Source organism: Pseudoliparis swirei, chromosome 20, assembly GCF_029220125.1.
Source record: "Pseudoliparis swirei isolate HS2019 ecotype Mariana Trench chromosome 20, NWPU_hadal_v1, whole genome shotgun sequence".
Taxonomy (NCBI): domain Eukaryota; kingdom Metazoa; phylum Chordata; class Actinopteri; order Perciformes; family Liparidae; genus Pseudoliparis; species Pseudoliparis swirei.
The window spans coordinates 17,811,060-17,829,546 of NC_079407.1; the positions used below are offsets into that span (position 1 = coordinate 17,811,060).

Here is an 18,487-nt window from a genome sequence, read left to right on the forward strand (position 1 = left end):
CTTTGACGATGAACTCATTTCAAAGGCACCCAGACATGCATTGACACAACATTCATTTTCCCTCACAGAACACGGGAGATGCTTGTTTATTATTGTTGTGTTGTTGTGCATTTTTATTCAGTCAATCTTTGCAATACAGTACAATATTATTCTATATAATATACAAAACAGAAAGACTGAAAAGGTATAGGTAGAAGCAAAAATGCTTATATATTCCTATCCTAAATTATTATTATAAAATCAGATAATTAATATGAAATAAAGAAAAAGAAAGAAAAAAATATATTATTTCATTATTTTCATCTCATAATGGAAGTCAGTTTATTCTTATAAAATGTATACTTTCATTGGTTCTCAGTTGTAAATATTTCTTGTAAAGTACATTTTTCTCTTTTTACATGCTCTTTGCAGACTTTGTCATTCATGGCTTTCCTATATATATGTATTCTTTACCCTACAGCTTCTAATAGGACAATGCTTATTATATAACTCCAAAAATATGAGAAAACAAATGCATCATAGGCCTGATTAGGATCATCAGCATAGACCTCATTCCAGATGTTGTTTGTAAATTCCATCTTGAAAGCCTCAATCCTCTGAGGTGTTCTTATTCTTACCAATTTACAGGAAGGTTCACTTGGGCCAACTGAACAGTTAACCTTTAAATTATGGAGGATCACAAAAATAGGAAAATGATCACCGATATCATTTAAAAACAAACCACTTGTTATTTGGTCATGTACATTTGTAAAAATGTTATCAATATGTTTGGCACGTTACTAGTTTTATCAATAAGAGGCCATAGACCAAAGCTAAACATTGCATTACACAAAATATGATGTTAATTTGTGTTTGTTCCATTTTAACAGGTCAATATTAAAGTCACCACAAAGAAAAAGGGATTTATTTTTTATAAACTTTACCAAAAATATCAACTAAGGTTTTCATAAATTGGTCAATGCAGGAACCAGGCGTTCTATAATAGCAACTCAAAAATATTCTCTTAAAATGCATCGATCAGTTGGTTAGTTTGTGGTATTGAATATAAATTTGCTCAGACACAAACACTGCACATACAACCTGAGACACAGCAGAGCGGACAGCATCGTCACCCACAGGACACGTTTTTTCAATAGCTTCTTCCCTGCCACAGTCAGACTGATGGCAAAACAGAACTATTGAGAAATGTGCACTCTGAAAAATCTGAAAATGTGCAATATTACAATCAGCGCAATATCCCCACACAACCTTCCCCCAACATCTGAACATGTGCAATATCCCCATATAACTGTCCCCTTCCCCCCCTTTTTTTATGCTGATAACCTGTTCATGTACTTAATGCTGTATATACTTTTACCACCCTATGTACAGTGTGTTTTTGTACAGTGTGTTATTTTATATATTTTTAATATTTTTATTATTATTACTATTATTATTATTATAGTGTTTTGTACCTCTGATGACTCGGAGAGCCCTGCAAAATAATTCCGATGTGTCTGGACTGCTGGTCTAGGCACAGATGGCAAATAAAAAACCTTGAACCTTGAAATGTATACGATCGTGGCGCCACCAGCGGTACATTACTTCACTGTAAACCCGAATAAGTTAGTAGAACTCAAAAAATTTGAGGCAATATATTGCCTCAAATTTTGTGAGTTAATGAACTTTTTAATTTGATTTTGCAGAACTTAAAAAGTTTGATGACTTGCTACTTGTACCTTTTGATTACAGCTTAAATTAAAGTGTTAATTTAGCTCAACTCAATTATTTTCAGTTATTAGTACTTAAAATGTTCAAGTTTTCAAACCACTGGAATAAGTTCACAGAACTTAAAAAAATAAAGTACACAACCACACCATTTCATGTTAACCAAACTCAATGTTTTCGAGTTCACATTAGTCAAATGTTTTGAATTTGTTTACTTAAAAAGATAAGACTCGAAACTTAATTTTTTTGTGGCAATTTATTGCCTCAATTACATTGAGTTTAACAAACTCAAAATTTAAGTCATGAACATCTATCTATTGAACAGTATTTTCTTGCACTCACATTTAGCACACTGCAATATTAAAATAATTTGAAAATATACTTTAATAAATTGTAGAGCTTAAACTTAGAGCTGGTGACATAAAACAATACCAACATTTTTTGTTATAGCGAAAAAACACTGCTCTTGGCTTCCTGAGTATATAGTGCGGCATTTTGGATTAAATACAACAGAACTGTTTCAGAACATTTTCAGGAAAAAAAGAAAAACTTCCATCTTTATAGTGGCTGATCATTTTAATTATTTGAATGAATATGGGCACAACAAATAAAACATTTCAACTTTGCAACCAAAGTTAAACTTCCAAAATAAATTGTATCTTTACGTTTAAAAGATAATGATGATCTTTACCGCCCTAACCCTAACCGCCCTAACCCTAACCGCCAAGTAAGATCTTTTGAATGAATTCAAAAGTCTTGGTAAGTGCTTTGGGGTAGCTGAGGTGTAGTGCATACATGAATCCAAAGACTACCAGGAAGGCATCGCCAAGTCTGGGGAGACTAACCATGACATCACTTTCAATAATCACAGAGATTTTCACAGGGTGGTAGTGAACTGCACTTGTGTTATTGTCACTGGTGACAGTAAGGAGGCCCACTGCAACCCCATCAAGCTCTGGCTCATCAGACTCGTCCTGAATGAATGAAAAAGAGATACCAATCACAAACTAACACATGGAACAGCACAGATGACATAATGTATCTTTCCTTAACCAAGTCCCAATGAAAACAAAGGCCTCTTTTAAGGGAGACCTGTGTCTCATTGTAAGGAACAACATAAGATCCATGTTCTGCACACACAAATCAACCAAATTACCAGAGAATCCAAGTGGTGAGACTGAAACCAAGCTGAAGGACATTTACAGGAACATGTTTTACTGAACATCTTCTCACTTGCCAATACAGTTCCTTTGTAGTGAGGCGAAACAGACTATATCCGAAAAGTGTATGGGTAGACTAAACAAAGGTAAGTCCTAAAAGATATTAGTATTTTGATGAACTGTTTACATCATGCACACGTAGAATCTGTTAGTGACTTAAGAAGACTCACTGTGCAGGTTCTGAAGAATCCAGATACATCCTCGCACAGATAGACAGGGAGGCCGTGGAGAACAGTCGTACGTTTGGTGTGTATGTCCTGGTTTTCCTATTCAGATAAAAACACATTTGTACATTTAAAATAATCGATTCAGAACATATGGCCACAAATAACCTGTTCACATCTTTAATGCAATCAAACAAATGTCAAACACAGAGTGGACTAATTGCAAAATTCACAAAGCTCATTTGAGTCATTGAACCTGTTCGAAGTTCCACCGGTTCAACCTATGAAGTGTGTAATAATCTATTTACCTGTTCATCGTGGATTTGTAAAATTTCAGCCAGAGCATCTGCTGTCTTTCCAGTTCTTGATGCCTTCTGCCTAAATAAAGTCATTAGTCGTGGAAGATGGCGGTCAAGCTCAGCATAGAATCGGTTGGGCAGGTTCTGATTGGTTATCCTCTGGAACTCTGCATACAACTACATTGAAATAACAGCAACAAATAAAAAAACATTCAATTTGAAGAATCTAGCACATTTATTAAGCCGACAATAGCGGTCAAATGAATAAGAATCACAATTTTCACTTAAAGAGATGATCCATATTACCTCAGAAGATCTGATTCAAGTGGTCTACTATTTCCTGAGTAGCTGTGTTCGAGACATGAAGGATAGCCTGCATCTTTAGAAATAAAGAAGCTAAATTTGTAAATTTGTTTTAAGTTGATTTCTTAGACTGCCAGTGTCACACTGATCACCGTTCCCCACTTCTCTGCTCTGGTCTGGGCATTCTTCATGCGAATCACTAGTTTCCTCAGAAATACTGGCTTGAAGAATATGGGGATCCTCACTGACAATATCAGTTTGAAAGTCAGATGCAAGACCTGCTTTGTGTTCTCTACTTTTATGAGAATTGAACGAGGAGTACACATTTGTGATATAGCTACAATCCTTATATGGGCATGTCACCGTGTCATGATTTTTCAAATGCTTTCTGAGATGACTGAAAACGGCTGAATTAGAAAAGGGTTGCTGAAATGTGCATAAGGGGCATTTGAATAACACAGGCCCCTGACTCTGCTCTGTACAACTGCTAGGTTGTGCTGTATGATATATTGATAAATGAGTACTCAGTGAATTAAGTGTCTGAAACGTGCAAATGCAATCGGTGTAGAGGCATGGAAGAGGGCTGATTCTGGAAAAGTGGCTGTGCTGCAGCCTACAGTGTCTAAATAACTGTATTCTGGAGGTGCAAGAAGCTGCGCACAACTTACACTTCCAGATTATTTTGGAACCAGCAACCTAAAAGGCAAATAAAAAAATGACAAAGTTTAGACCAACATCTAAAACTTTAATGAGAATTACTATTACTTACTAATTAATATAACAAGTTAATTACTATTAGCTTACCAAAACATGATCATGGACTACAGCTAACACTGCTTTAAAATGGCATGTTTTCCATTTTTGTATGCGATGTAAAACAAAAAGTAAATATTTGATTTGAAAGAACACTGACTAAAAAGGACCGGTAACTGTTTCCTATTCATCAGAGAGAGAAGAAAATGAAAGACTGAGTTTTGAATGCTACTACAAACACATTCTTTGCACAATTTTCTCATTCTAAAATATATAATGTGTGGTTCTTAACCTTTAAATGAGTCCAAAAATATGTTACTGGTTGGCCACCTTTTCAGAAATACTTTTTGAGTGGAGATAGGTTGATGCAAATGCTATGCCATAGTACAATTACTGTCAATTATTTCATTTTATTTCTTCAAACAAGATTTTTCTGTGCTGTTCTTTGATATTTCTTACTTAAGGACTCTTCCCACAACACGTTGTGATTCCCATGCAACAGCCTGTGAGGTCCTGACACCCAGGTTAGGAACCGCTGGTATAATGCACTGACAAACATAGTTGACAATACATAATTTGTTGGTGGCATATCTAAACATTTCATTTATGCAGCTTACATGCAAGTCTCAATAACACCACCGTAAAACACTATCTATCTAGGATTTTCCATACAGGGTCTAACAATAACGTGGTTTTTATTTGGGGTGAACAAAACAAAAGAAATGCCAGAGATGCGAGTGACGTGAATAGTCAAGCATAAACACCGGGCGCTGCCGTGAACCAACAGAGAAGCACGGAGATCACTGTCAAGTTACGTTAGCTAGCGTACGTTCGTTAGCCGCGATGTTCTCAGTCGAACAAGGTAGTTTAGTGGAACACCTCGTGCTCCTCCGCTGGTACGTCGTTACGTTAGCTTGCGCGAACCGACGGCGTTAGCTATAGTACCTTAGTACACGAGGGCGTCGTTAGCCAACGTTAGCCGCCACTTGTGTCTCTGAGCTCAAACCAGCCACTGCTGAAGTTGAGAGACAGACTCCGGCAGAGGACTGGAGTCTCGGCGAGTGAAGCAGGCGTAGCTAGCTCGTAATGTCTCGCAAAGTCTAGGAAATTATTTAAAGTTTTAGTTTTTCGAGGTTTGGCAACTGGCTGATTGTAACATCATGTAACTAAACACATTACACATATCAACGTATATATAAAAACACTTAAGATCTCACTCACCTTGAAAACAGTCCGAGTCGACAATGACACCACAGCCTCGTGCGAAAGGGTGCAGGACGAAAGTAAAGTAACGACTCATGATATCCCCATAATGCACTTTGATAACGGCCAAAACACGTGATGACTCCAAGTTGATTTACACTACAAGTTGAATGTGAATTTTCAGCGTAACGTTTTATTTGTCGTTGATATGTTACTAGTTATTTTGTATTATCATGACAACTTCAATAGTCTTTTATGATACCGACTAAAAAACAACTAAAAGGACATTTTACTGTGTATTTTACACTTTTATTGTATTTTAGCATGTGATTTAGGTTTCTTTTTAAATCATCCATATTTAAAACAATAGAAATAACAGGACTTTATCATTAGCAGCATATAATTACTAAATTCTATTACGTTGGGCGTACGTTATGTTTTACAAAATAGTTCCATTTAATAAAAAAATATTAGTTAAAATTACTCAAAAAGAAGAACATGTTACACCAACTTGACATATTTAAGTTAGTAGAACTTTCTCTAAAACTTTGAGTATGCACTACTTAATCTATTTGATTAATTTGGACGTTCGGGTTTACAGTGTTGGCCTCGGTACCCCTGCCTGCTTTTCCAAACAGTGTGCCAACCGCCAACTATGTTACTGTAGGTTAGACACTAACTCTGGATAAGGAATTACGTAGCCATGTCATCATGCAGAAACCTGTCAGGTCAAGGGGAAGAGCTTTTTAGAAGGCTTGGGAAAAATCCATTTTAATGCTAAAATATACATATTTCACCCAACATTTCAACATTGGGATTTTAATACATAAGGAACACACTGTAAAATGATATAAAATGTGTCTGTAACAGGTTTGTGGCTGTCACCAGTTAAGCACCAAAGGATCAGCATACAAGATGGATATTTGGTAATATCTTTTATTTACAGTCTGTGCCTCTGCTCTCCACCTCCTCACTCCTCAGTCCATACTGCTGCTTTATGGAGACAAATGCACATACACAGATTGGCCTCAGCTGGAGACTAATTAACAATCAGCCACCAGCTGAGGCCAATTTTACCTGGTCCCGATACCGTTCCCTGAACCACGACCTCTGCTCCACCCACTCTGTAGTCGAGCCTAGACACCCCCCGCTGCCACAGTGTCATTTGGTTTTGTGATGTATGCGGTGTCTGTAGAGGTTTAAAGCTGGAATCTGCCCCCAGTGAGTGATGCTGAAACTAACTTCATTATGTATTCAGACAGGGTCAAAATGTATGTGCAGCCAGCATCTTAAAACTGACTCACTCCTTGACCATCTTTCTCTTTATTTTATAATGTATGAAAACATCACGAGTATGCTGGCCCATCTTCTTGATGAAATAGAAAGGGGGGCTCAGATGGGATGCTCCTACTGTTGTCTAATCGATGTGTGTCTCATACAGCAGGGGCTTTACATTTTACACTGACATGCAAAGCAAATACTCGTTATATGTTAATAATAATATTAATACATATAAACTTATTATCAGAACCTGAATTCAGCACTGGTATATTTCTTTACCACTCAAGACCCACTAACATGGAAAGGAAATATTGGACTGCTGTTCCCAGTGGACGATTACGCTCGAATGGCGGCTGTTGAGAATGTGGCATGAAGTGTCTTAAGTTATGGTAATTGCATTCTCTCTCTCTCTCTCAACAAAGTCAAACCTGCCTAAAATAGAAACACTCCCCAACACGGTGCTGCATACAAATGTGCAAATGCCTGCTGAGGTTCTTTGGTTGTTTGTTTACATCCTACAGCTGTGCAACTATAGGCACAGCAACCAAAAAGACAAAAGGAAAATCATCTCAAAGCAACACCAACAACAGCCGCTGCAGCAAAAGTGGCCGAGGTCTCGAATCTTGAAATCGGATATATTCATTATATTTTTAACTCTAAAATATCCCGCTCAATACGTACTGTATATTCAGTTTCAATTCAATTCAGTTTATTTGTATAGCCCAATTTCACAAATTACAAATTTGTCTCGGAGTGCTTTACAATCTGTACACATAGACATCCCTGCCCCAAAACCTCACATCGGACCAGGAAAAACTCCCAAATAACCCTTCAGGGGGAAAAAAAAGGGAAGAAACCTGGAGGAGAGCAGCAGAGGAGGATCCCTCTCCTAGGATGGACAGATGCAATAGATGTCATGTGTACAGAAGGACAGATTTAGAGTTAAAATACATTCAATGAATATGACAGAGTGTATGAATAGTTCATAGTAGGCATATTCCACGATGGAGACCTCCACGATCCATCAGGCAGATGGCGGTGGGGAGGAGGAGTGGGCGGAGTCTCAACAGGACAGTGGCGTAGTCATGAGCAGGAATTCCACGACCCAGACGATCCATCAGGCAGATAGGATCTATGCCGTCTCATAGGGTCCGATGACCCCATGAGACGTAAAGTCAAAAGGACTTCCGGGAAGAAAGCAGAGTTAGTAACGTGTGATTGAGAGATGAAAATTCATCCTTAAGGAGAGAAAAAGAGGAGATAGGTACTCAGTGCATCGTAAAACGTCCCCGGCAGCTATAAGCCTATAGCAGCATATCAAGGGGCTGGACCAGGGCAAACCTGATTCAGCCCTAACTATAAGCTCTGTCAAAGAGGAAGGTCTTAAGTCTACTCTTAAACGAGGTGACTGTGTCTGCCTCCCGGACTGAAATTGGAAGCTGGTTCCATAAAGAGGAGCTTGATAACTAAAGGCTCTGGCTCCCATTCTACTTTTAAGACTCTAGGAACTACAAGTAGTCCCGCATTTAGTGAGCGTAGCTCTCTAGTGGGGCAATATGGTACGACAAGCTCCTTAAGATATGATGGAGCATCACCAATCAAGGCTTTGTAGGTTAAGAGAAGAATTTTAAAAGTGATTCTTGATTTTACTGGGAGCCAGTGCAGAGCAGCTAGTGCAGGAGTGATGTGATCTCTTTTCTTAGTTTTAGTGAGAACACGAGCTGCAGCATTCTGGATCAACTGGAGGGACCTAAGAGATTTATTAGAGCAGCCTGCTAATAAGGAGTTGCAGTAATCCAGTCTCGAAGTAACGAACTTGTGAACCAATTTTTCTGTATCTTTTGAGACAAGATGTGCCTGATTTTTGAAATATTACGTAGATGAAAGAATGCAGTCCTTGAGATTTGCTTTACGTGGGAGTTAAAGGACAAGTCCCGATCAAAGATAACGCCAAGATTCTTTACAGTGGTGTTGGATGCCAGGGCAATGCCGTCTACAGAATCCACATCACCAGATAATTGATCTCTGAGGTGCTCAGGGCCGATTAAAATTACTTGGTTTTGTCTGAGTTTAACATCAAGAAGTTGCAGGTCATCCATGTTTTATGTCTTTAAGACATGCTTGAATTTTACAGAGTTGGTTGCTCTCCTCTGGTTTTATCGATAAATATAGTTGAGTGTCATCTGCATAACAATGAAAGTTTATGGAGTGTTTCCTGATAATATTGCCCAAAGGAAGCATGTATAAGGTAAATAAAATTGGTCCAAGCACAGAACCTTGTGGAACTCCGTGATTAACGTTGGTGGTTATCGGCGTCATCGTTTACAAATACAAACTGAGATCGATCTGATAAATAGGATTTAAACCAAATTAGTGCCGTGCCTGAAATGCCAATCGACTGCTCCAGTCTCTGTAACAGGATGTCATGGTCAATGGTGTCGAATGCAGCACTAAGGTCTAACAAGACCAGGACAGAGAGAGTCCTTTATCTGCTGCCATTAAGAGGTCATTTGTAATTTTCACCAGTGCCGTCTCGGTGCTGTGGTGTTTTCTAAATCCTGATTGAAATTTCTCAAATAAACTATTATGATGTAGAAAGTCGCACAACTGATTTGCGACCACTTTCTCAAGGATCTTGGAGAGGAAGGGAGGTTAGAGATCGGTCTGTAGTTAGCCAATACCTCTGGATCCAGAGTGGGCTTCTTCAGGAGAGGTTTAATAACAGCCACCTTGAAGGAGTGTGGTACGTGGCCTGTTAGCAGAGACACATTGATAATATCTAATAGAGAGCCGCCAATTAAAGGCAAAACGTCTTTAAGCAGCCTCGTCGGGATGGGGTCCAAGAGACAGGTAGACGTGTTGAAGTAGAAACCGTTGAAAATAATTGGTCACGGTTGATAGGAGAAAATCCTCAAATATACACCAGGGCATACAGCGGTTTCCAAGGCCATTCCACTTGAGGACAGATTGGCACTGGTTATGGGCAAGAGATTATTAATCTTGTCCCTAATAGTTAAAATCTTTTCATTAAAGAAGTTCATAAAGTCATTACCACTAAGGTTTATAGGAATGCTCGGCTCCACAGAGCTGTGACTCTCTGTCAGCCTGGCTACAGTGCTGAAGAGAAACCTGGGGTTGTTTTATTTTTCTATTATTGATGAGTAATAGGCTGCTCTGGCATTACGGAGGGCCTTCTTATATGTTTTAAGACTATCTCGCCAAACTAAGCGGGATTCTTCGAGATTAGTTGACGCCATATGCGTTCAAGCTTTCGTGACGTTGCTTCAGTTTGCGGGTCTGAGGGTTATACCAGGAGCAAACCTCCTCTTCCTCACTGTCTTCTTCTTCAGAGGCTATCGAGTCCAGTGTCATTCTCAGAGAGCCTATGGCACTGTCAACAAGATGATCAATCTGGGACGGACTAAAGTTAGACCAGGAGTCCTCTGTTATATTGAGGCGTGGTATCGAATCAAATACAGAAGGAATCGCTTCTTTAAATTTAGCTACAGCACTGTCAGTTAGACATCTAGTGTAAAACTTTTGACTAACGGAGTACACTCCGGTAGTATAAATTAAAAAGTTATGAGGTTGTGGTCTGACAGAAGAGGATTCTGTGGGAAGGCGTTCAAATGCTCAATGTCAACGCCATAAGTAAGAACAAGATCAAGCGTGTGGCCAAAGCTGTGAGTGGGTTTCTGTACTCTCTGACAGAAGCCAATCGAGTCCAACAAGGAGATGAATGCAGCACTAAGGCAATCATTATCAACATCCACATGGATATTAAAATCTCCAACAATAATAACTTTATCGGTTTTAAGAACCAAACTTGATATAAATTCTGAGAATTCAGATATAAACTCTGAATATGGACCTGGTGGCCGGTACAGAATCACAAATAGAATTGGCTGTAGTGTTTTCCAGGTTGGATGTGAAAGACTAAGAACAAGGCTTTCAAATGAGGTGTAGTGTAATTTTGGTTGAGGATTAATTAATAGGCTCGATTCAAAGATGGCTGCTACTCCACCTCCTCGACCGGTGCTGTCACTATCCTTGATTCATTTAATCGTGGCCATGGTGGGGCAAGCTGCAAACATATCAGTGACCTCTAATAAAAGTTGACCCACAGCAGGACAGGTAGCGTGTCGTAATTCATAGAGCGTTGCTGCTGCTGAAAATGATGCTGATGAGCCAGATAAAGAATACAGATGTGAGCCAGATGTGAAAAAAAAGGACAATCACAATAGGCACAATCACCCTCTCACTTTAAAAACATATTTTCCTCCTTTTTGTCTTTTTCTTGAAAACAAAGACAACTTAGTGAGGCTTCTCAGGTGCAAAGACAAGGACTTTCTCTTCAGAATTAGAGTAAAAGACAGCAAACAAAAAAGAGGGAGAGGTTAGATAATGAGAACAACGGACTCAATGTCAGGAGTATCGCTCTGCTTCATCTAATTTTTACAGCCCTTTATTGTTAAAGCTCTTTCTCCAGTGCGTCTTTATTTATTTGGCTCTGTTTTCAAATCTGGATGCTAATATTGTTATTGCAAGTCTTCCTTTGTGTCCATATGTGCACGCTGGTCTCATAGAATAATAAATAATCGATCTCAACTACTTACCTGTAAGAAATAGGAAATGCTGTGTGATCCCACACTGAGAGCAGATAATCACACCCAAACAACACTGTCCTTGCCTGGAGCTCCAGGGAGGGGAGGGAACAGGGAAGGGGACTGAAAGAGGGATGACGACTGTGTGAAATGAAAAGGAACAAACCCGTGCTGAAAGCCTCTCATACTCGGCTCCGCATGGTGTTCTGCCGCTGGTGGTTAACGCCTTTCTTAGACCTTTTAGGTTTATTGATCGAGCGTGAGTTTTGGAAATGGAATGTAGCACCATCAGTATCGCAGATAGAAATGGGTCAATACCACCCAAAAGTGGCCAAACTGAGGCCCGTGTGCCTACTGTGGCCGGCTGATTGTTCTTAAATGGCCTGCAGTGGATTTTGTTTTAAATATAAGAGAATATGGCTTGAACATATTCATAGTTAATTGCAGTGCTTGTGCATTACATACTTCATCATTTGAGTGAAAGGATCTCTGTCTTAACCGTGGCACATAAAACACTATTTTACCAGTTCTGCCTGTTCTGTTCATGTCTTAATGTTGGACCGACAGATTTACCATTAGTATCATATTATTTTAAGTGGGACCGTAGGCCATGAAAAGAAACTAAAATAGGTTTTTGGCAATTTCAGCCTCTTTTAACTTCTGGACAGATTTACACTTAAAATCATAATATTTTAGGTGGGCACTTAGGCCATGCACTGTATTAGAACTTAAAAGCATTAGGTGTATTCAAATTAGATTTAAGAGCAGCAGATACAGGAGTACTTTTTGTAACGTGTGAGCAGTGAGCACACTGACACACTGTACCCTGCCTTCGCCCAACATCAGCTGGGATCGGCTCCAGCGCCCCGCGACCCTAATGAGGATAAGCGGTATGGATAATTGAATGGATACAGGAGTACTTTTTGTAACGTGTGAGCAGTGAGCACACTGAGTGTAATGTCCCCTCACATCGGAAAAACTAAAAACTCCCCGCAAAAAACCTTCAATGGAGAAAGAAACAGAAAGAAACCTCCGCAAAAGAGGAGCGATCCCTCTCCCAGAATGGACAGAAGTGCAATATGTGTCACATTAGAAGATAAATGTGACCTTTCGGCTATATAGAAAGAGTTGACTGGATTTATTGAACCATTTTTCTTTTCCAAAACTGATTTCCAAAACATTGAGTATCTATTTGCCTGAAGAAAATAGGATACCGATTGTAATGGTCTTCTCTTTTTCTCTGTCCATTTAGTGTAACCTATCTTGCGTAACCAAAAGCTGTTTCTACCACTTCTATCAATTATTCATGACATTCCAGGGTATATTTGTCAACAAGTTTTTGGTTAACGTTAGATCAGCATGTCCCCAGTTCTCGGCACTGAATGAGCCCCTGCTACACCACTTCCACCCACTGTATACATGTATACATACCTGCAAACTTGTCACCTTTCGGTGAAATTCACCGTTTTGAAATCGAAATAGGTCATCCACGTGAATCGTGTAGATCCGAAGAGTTTTTGTTTTGGGGTAGGGGGGGGTAGGGGGGGTCAACTGGCCGGCCGGCGTTTATGAGATTGAAGTGAGACACGGAGAAAATGTGAAGTGGTGCTCTTCGCAATAAAACTTCTTTGATGGGACGTGTCGCGTCTTGGCCAATCAGCGTTCAGATGTCGACAGCGTTTAGGGGGTTTAGGTTAGCTTGAATGTCAGCCCGCTACATCTACTGCTGTCACGCTGCACGGTGTAGCGATGCTGACAAAGTACCCGTACGTTAAACACAATATGATTTAGCATATTTTTTGTATCAATACTTCATTAAAAGAGCGATCAGAGCGCACGCGCTGCTCCGTGTCGAGCTGTCTGCACGCATTGCGCTGCGCAGCGCTCACAGCGAGTGACGTCAAGTGGCGGAGCTTTTGAGACTTAAAGTCTTCAGCTTTAAAAAAAAGTAGAAAAAGATGATTCCAGAAGTGAAATGTTTCAGTTCTTTGTCTCCAAGGCAGACAATTTGTAAAGTTATGTAACTCTACAGCTGCTCATCCTGATGAACTCTGTATCATCTGGTCAGAAACTAACGGCCTCATAGTGTATAATCAATGCTATGATGGAACCATGTAGTTTCATTAATATCTGGCTGTATTAATACTAATAATACTGCTATTTGTTAAGTGTTGAAAAAGTTGGTAAAAAGTGAACCATACAGATGTTTTATTTATTACTATTATAGATAAATATACCAGTGTCGTATTTATGGTATCATATTGTTTTTATGGTATTGTATCGAATTCTGGTATCATGATATTTATGGCAGGTATCGTATAGAAGTTATAATGTTAGTGACAGCCAGGTAGAGGCAGAACAGACTCAAGGAACAGAGTCATGGCTCAGCAGAGCTCACGAGTCCTTGTTGTTCAGGCCAAAGAAAGGGAAGTTGGTTTATGAATGACTTTAACCATATGATATATAATGACAACGCATATTTTTTATTACTATCATTATATCATTCATAATATTTCTACTTCATACATTTTGTTGCAAAACTACCAAAGTTCAGCTAAAAATATTATTAGATTAATCAATTAGTTGCTTAAGAAAAGAAAAAAAAGAAAAATATTTTTGATAATAATTTCACTTTAAATAATTTTAAAAAAAGTATGGTTCCAGCTTCTTAAATTTGAAGATGTGCTGCTTTTCCATTTTTCCTAATTTGAATGATTTTTAAATATTGTTATACTTGTGTTCGCCAGTAGGGGCAGTAGCGGGTTTTGCCATGACTGGTGCCGTAATTATTGTCTTAAACAAACAAGTCAGACCAGCGTAACACAGACAGTGACGCAGCTGTTGATGCGAGTCTCTTGTTGGTGTTTACAGGTGAGAAACGTACATAAACACCAGGGCTCTCAAGTGTCACGCATTGAGCGTGAGACTCACGTATTTCGGTCTGAAGTCACGCACTCCCGCCAAACATCGTATTTCTCACGCTGAAAAAAACTCGGCTATTTAATATTTTAATGTGCCGCAGCGCGCAAACATGAGCTGGCCGCGCTGCCCTCACCGTGGAGGAATCAAGCGCTCCCCTGGAGTTCTGCTGTGAGGAGCCACTTATCAGCCAATCAAGAAAAAGAAATGGGCTACACAATAGGGTTGGGGGGGGTGCTGATGGAAATGGAAATGTCACTCTTGCCTGTCTTCAAAACTTGAGAGCCCTGAAACACCATATATATATTCATGTTATGTTCACTCGCTTTTATATTTTGACAGTTATTAACTGTAGAAGTTAAAGTGAAGACAGTTAATTAAGGCTAGCGCCGTTTAGCTAGCAGATGTTAATTGTACAATGTTCTGCTGGCCTGAGAATTACATTGTTCCATGAAAGATTAGATAGTTACATGTTGTGTCCCGTGACAGATATAAACAGTAGTATGCACACACATAAGTACTTATATACATACACAACAGACCGAGCTACTATTCCTTCCAGGGAAGGGCTCCCCCACCCATGACCTGACTACCACCTTCAACAGCTCTGTGTTGGCCCCTACCCTGACTGCCAGGAACCTCGGGGTGACACTCGACAGTCAACTCTCCCTGACGGCCAACATCACTGCGACAGCGCGTTCCTGTAGGTACATGCTGCACAACATCAGGAGAATACGGCCTCTTCTTACTCAGAAGGCGGCACAGGCTCTGGTCATTTCACGCCTCGACTACTGCAACTCCCTCCTGGCTGGTCTACCTGCTAAGGCCATCCGACCTCTGCAGCTCATCCAGAATGCAGCAGCTCGACTGGTCTTCAGCCTCCTGAAGTTCACCCACACCACTCCGCTCCTCCGCTCTCTCCACTGGTTACCGGTGGCTGCTCGCATCCGCTTCAAAACACTGGTCCTGGCGTACCGTGCTCTGAACGGATCGGGCCCCGTCTACATCCGGGATATGGTCACACCGTACACTCCGGCACGTTCGCTCCGCTCGGCAACAGCCAACCGACTTGTGACTCCTGCACCTCGAGCTAACCACTCTACATCCAGACTGTTTGCTGTCCTGGCTCCTCAGTGGTGGAACGAGCTCCCCACTGACATCAGGACAGCAGAAAGTCTCTACATCTTCCGCCGGAAACTGAAAACACACCTTTTCCGACTATATCTGGATTAAAACACAGATTAGCACTTTAGTGGCACTTAAATAGCTCTTACTTATGGTACTTTTGTAGTTCGACGATGTTGAGGAAATGTTACTTCCTGTATTCTTGTTGTTCTTAGTTTGTACTCTAGGTTGAATGCACTTATTGTAAATCGCTTTGGATAAAAGCGTCTGCTAAATGACATGTAATGTAATGTAATGTAGATGCATATAAAGTTTAAACAGGTTTCCTGGTGGAAGTCACTTCTTGTCAGTGCCTTCGATCTCCGTGACCTTGTCCGTCACCATGGAAACGTTGTCACATGACACTCACTCTGGTTCTGTGCTGTGACGTCGCTAGTGACGTCACGGAGCACCGAACCAGAGTCTGTATATAGAAGTGATTTCCAGCAGGAATTCAGTGTGTGAATCTCACAGAAACCCCCCCACCCTTCTCCATTCAGCCACTTCCCGGGGTGGGGGCCTCTGATGCGATATCACAGACAGGGTGGGTGGGAAGGTTTATTATATATTATATATTATTGCTTATTGGATAAAATAAGGAACAAAAGGAATTCATTTCTAAAATTATTTAGAAATTAAAGAAATTAAAAAAGTGTTCAAGTGCACACAATTCAGGAAGTTACTTGATTTGTAAAAGTGTAACGTGGGACAAGTCGGCCGTAGAGATTTCTCTGAATGGGCCTCGCTCCTATTCACACCTGGGCCCATGCAAAATAAATATTACTGAATATTTCAAGGTGTGGCGGCCATCTTACCGGGTTCACCATCATCTTTCAAGGTGTTGTCACTATTCTATTAATATATATATACATCTATTATATTCTTATTAGAAGGGTTTGTGGGCACTGACTTAGTCAGAGCAGAGGACCCCCACCCCGTTGTCACCTTTTTCACCCCTCATGAGTTTGCAGGTATGTATATACATGTATACATGTATACATGTATATATGTGGGAGTATTTGTTGCAGCAACATATAGACAGGGAGCAGCTGGGAGCGGTTGGGAACAGACTGTGTGTACGTGTGTCTGAACGTATGTGTCTTTGAGTGTATGTGCTGCATCGCCTACGGTGTGTGTGTTGCTGTGTGTGTGTGTGTGTGTGTGTGTCATGCAGTGGAGCTGGTGGCGTCTCCTGAGGTCTTTTCACAGTAGGGCAACACAACAGAGCCTGATTCCAGCAGCAGTGAACAGACGGCTGAGCTTGTTATCAGGCGTGCACCGTGCCAGGGGTCAGAGGGAGATGTTCAACCAGTGGGGAGGCAACATACCTCCAAACAAGCACCCTGACCTGTTGCTGCTTCACGGCACGCACTTTTAAATCAAGTGATGCCTCTTCACATTTTCGTGGGGATCTTCGCCAAGTAACTTTTTTAATATCTTAAAAAGATTTAAAGAAACACAAATCCTTCCATGCATTTCTCGTGTTAACGGTACAAAATGATCACAAACAAATGCGAAACCTGTCGCAGTGATGTCGATTTCACCGTCCACCAAATGTCTTTAAGTTATTCTTCATTTCCGCATGAGCGCAGTGAGGGAAAAACACAATTCATTGGCACGGAGCGTTTCAGATTTTCCCATCAATCAATCATTGGTGTGTGTGTGTGTGTGTGTGTGTGTTGTTCGGGGGAACACCTGCTTCATGAATCATTTCATTCACTTCTTTTGGTGAATTGTTTTGGTTAGTTATAGTTTGCATCTTCACTGTTCTGGTTCAGTCTCCTGGAGCAGCAGGCGGCTGACAGACTAAATATTGTTCTTGGTGGAGAACAAAACCTCATGCCACCTAGATTTTTTGATGACGTCATGTTAATTGAATGAATGATGAAGAGGTCATGGGGTTCTCCCTCTCAGGACCACAGCTAGTTTTGTTCGTCACCGTAAATGTCTTCTCGTGCCTCTTGAAATTGTTGAGCTTTAGATTATCAGAATCAGAATCAGAATCAGAAACAGGTTTATTGCCAAAGAATGAATGTTTTCACAAACAAACGAGGAATTTTTTTTGGTGGAAGGTGCAACATTTGGACATGACAAACAACAATCAACGCAAGGAGGGAGGAGGAGTGGGAGGAAGAGGGAGGAGGAGGAAGAGGAAGGAGCGGGAAGAAGGAGGAGAGAGGAAGGTGGAAGAAGAGGTGGTAGTCCTGGGGGTGACAGTCAGTCAGTCCCGGGTCCATTGATGAGCCCGACCGCCGTCGGGAAAAAGCTATTGGTGTGGCGGTGGTCGTGGCCATGATGGACGCAGCCTCCTCCCGAGGAGGGACTCGAACAGGGAGTGTCCAGGGTGGGAGGGTCGGCGACAATCTTTCTGGCCGCTTCAGTGACCTGGAAGTGAACAGGACCTGGAGGAAGGCAGATTGCAGCCGATAACCCTCTCGGCCGGCGGATGATGCTCTGCAGCCTGCGCTTGTCTTTGGCTGTGGCTGCAGGGTGCCAGGCGGTGATGGAGGAGCAGATGATGGACTCAACGATGGCCGTGTAGAACTGTACCATCATCTTCCCTGGCAGGTTGAATTTCCTCAGCTGCCTCAGGAAGAACATCCTCTGCTGGGCCTTCTTGGAGATGGAGCCGATGTTCAGCTCCCACTTGAGGTCCTGGGAGATGATGGAGCCCAGGAAGCGGTAGGACTCCACAGCGTCGGGGAGTCACACAGGATGAGAGGGCGGGTGGGGCTGCATTCCTCCTGAAATCCACAACCATCTCCACTGTCTTCAGGCGTTGAGCTCCAGGTTGTTCTGGCTGCACCAGGTCACCAGGTGGTCAGTCTCCCACCTGTGGCGGTCTCGTCCCGCCAGAGATGAGTCAATGA

General features: G+C 41.1%; 1 protein-coding gene and 1 long non-coding RNA gene across 5 annotated transcripts in view; one reads left to right on the forward strand and one right to left on the reverse strand.

The window, feature by feature from the left end:
- The window catches only part of pitpnm3 (PITPNM family member 3), an 83,172-nt gene that overhangs the window by 23,194 nt on the left and 41,491 nt on the right, over positions 1-18,487 (forward strand). The gene's annotated exons all lie outside the window — the stretch shown is intronic.
- LOC130210695 (uncharacterized) lies at positions 2,462-5,689 on the reverse strand. Of its 3 annotated transcripts, XR_008834849.1 has the most exons (4): positions 4,362-4,562; positions 3,400-3,567; positions 3,098-3,193; positions 2,462-2,681 (listed from the first exon to the last, which is right to left on the reverse strand). It is a non-coding gene; the product is annotated as an uncharacterized LOC130210695 (long non-coding RNA). The 3 variants fall into 3 exon arrangements; XR_008834848.1 differs by lacking the exons at positions 3,400-3,567; positions 4,362-4,562 and adding an exon at positions 5,668-5,689; XR_008834847.1 differs by lacking the exon at positions 4,362-4,562 and having other exon boundaries at positions 3,400-3,674.